Source organism: Trichechus manatus, unplaced genomic scaffold, assembly GCF_000243295.1.
Source record: "Trichechus manatus latirostris isolate Lorelei unplaced genomic scaffold, TriManLat1.0 scaffold00233, whole genome shotgun sequence".
Classification (NCBI taxonomy): Eukaryota; Metazoa; Chordata; class Mammalia; order Sirenia; family Trichechidae; genus Trichechus; species Trichechus manatus.
In genome coordinates, this window is record NW_004444169.1 from 2,518,687 (window position 1) to 2,521,351 (window position 2,665).

Sequence of the window (2,665 nt, forward strand, 5' to 3'; positions counted from 1 at the left end):
TGTTGTTAGCTTGATATATTTTTTCTATACTTTTAGTTTGTTTGTGTCTTTAAGTCTAAGGTGTGTCTCTTGTAGGCAGCATATAGAGGGATCGTATTTTTTTTAACCAATCTGCCACTCTCTGTTTCTTTATTGGTGCATTGAGTCCTTTTCCATTCGGTGTAATTATTGATAGGTATGAGTTTAGTGCTGTCATTTTGATGTCTGTTTTTGTGTGTTGTTCACAGTTTCTTTGTTCTACTTAATGTTCTGTGCTGAGTCATTTTTCTTTATGTATTTTCTTTTCATCTTTTTCATTGTTGTTGATTTTGTATTTGCTGAGTCTTTATATTTTTCTAGTTTTTTATTTTGACTTGTAGGATTGCTAGTTTCCTTTATGGTTACCTTAATATTTACCCCTGTTTTTCTAAGTTTATTTCTTTATATCCCCTTGACTTCCTCTCCATGTGAAAAATCTGTGTCTACACTTTTTAAGTTCCTCTTTTTTGTTTTAATGTTGCTATCTTTTACATATTGACATCTGTTTCCCTATTTCCAGTTTTTTAGCTTTGATATATTTTTTGTGACTTCCCTACCTGTGTTGATATCTGGTTGCTCCGTCCTTAATTCTAGTCTTGGGTTGTTATCTGATGTTATTGATTTTCTAACTGGAGGACTCCCTTTAGTCTTTCTTGTAATTTTGGTTTGGTTTTTAAAAATTCCCTAAACTTCTGTTTATCTGGAACTGCCCTTATTTCTCCATCATATTTGAGAGACACTTTTGCTGGATATATAATTCTTGGCTGGCAGTTTTTTTCTTTCAAGGCTTTATATATGTCATCTGTTGCCTTCTTGCCTGCATGGTGTCTGCTGAGTAGTCAGAGCTTATTCTTACCGACTCTCCTTTGTAGATGACTTTTCGTTTATCCCTAGCTGCTCTTAAAATTCTCTCTTTATCTTTGGTTTTGATAAGTTTGATTATAATATGTCTTGGTGACTTTCTTTTGGGATCAAGCAGTTCTTTTGAAGTGTAGCCTACCTCCTCCTGGGTCACAGTTTGTACTTCACCTTTTGGGGCTCGCTGGGACTCAAGTTTAGTTATAGGTCTAGAAGTCAAAATGAGTTGTGGGGAAATGTTTTAAGAAAACTCAGCATTGTCTTGTAAGACATCTGCCTCAGGCAATGCCCCAGGCAATGACTCAAAGGCTCTTTAGGTATAGCTGGGTTAATCTCCTTAGATGCAGGTGGAGTGGCTAATGGTTTTACTGGGGAAGGTGGTTTAGCAGTCAAATATGGAGTAATCTCTTCAGATGGGAGTGAGAGGGCTGGTTCTGTTGGCAGGAGTGATTCAATAGAATTTAGGGGCTCAGTGTCTCCAGCTTCTTGATTATCTGCCCATATGTCCCTATCCCAAGCTTCAGGATCCCATGTCTTCCCAGTCAATGCCCTCACTTTAACTTTAGACACCTCTCAAGGTTAGCAATTGAGCTGGCGTTGTAATTAAGCCACTCTTACAATAAGATTCTGGGTTTGGTTTTTGGCAATATCGGCTCTGTTACTACAAGAAATAAGGCTTTCTTTCAAGGCAGAAGTGAAACTCTGTGGTCTTTTATGCGGCACTTGAGTTCTGATTCTGAAGCTCTGAGCTCATCTCTTTCTTTTACCAGTTTGTCTAGCGAAAGTAGGACCAACCAACCAGCTTCCTTATACTTCTCATTATGACAAAATTGTAGAAAGTATCACACATGCAATCACCCAGAGCCTCACATTTCACTTGATCTATTGGTGGTGATATTTTGCCTATTTTTGTTGCCACCTCATGCCATGGATTAGCAGTGCCCTCTTTACTACTGGAAGCAGAGTCATCATCATCTTTAAGACTAACCAGACTTGAGGACCAATTTAGAAAACATCCTTACAATTTTGTTTCTCTGGAACCACTCTAGGTACCAAATGTCTTAGGCTGGGTTCTCTAGAGAAGCAAAACCAGTAAAGCTTATAAATGTATGTATAGAGAGATTTATATCAAGGAAATGGCTCATGCAGTTGTAGAGGCTGGAATGTCCCAAGTCCGTGGGTCAGGAGAGAGGCTTCTCCTGATTCATGTACCCGCAGGGGCTGACGAACCCAAGATCGGCAGGTTGGAGAGCAAGGCTCTTGCTCACAGGCTGTGAAGATGGACGAATCTGAAGATTGGCAAGCAAGATCACAGGTAAACTGCTAGCTCAAGTCCCAAGAACCAGAGGTCAGAAGAACAGGAGCCAGGTGCAAGATCCAGAGTGAACTATGAGCCTTGCCAGAATGTCCACTTATATTTGTGTTTTTTTTTTTTTTCCCGAAGGCACCTAAAAACAACACATTTTTTTTTATTGTACTTCAGGTGAAGGCTTACAGAACAAATAGTTTCTCATGAAACAGTGGTATACATATTGTTTTACGACATTGGTTAACAACCTCACAACATGTCAACCCTCTAACTTCTCAACAATTTTTTTGGTGAAAATACTCATAGCCAAAATACACCATTTCAAAAATTTCTACATGCACAGTTCAGTGACATTGACTATGCTCTTCCAATTGTGCTGCTATTTTCACTTAAGATGAAGGCTTACAGAACAAAATAGTTTCTCATTTAACAGTTACTACACATGTTACCCTATGACAATGGTTAACAATCTCACAACAC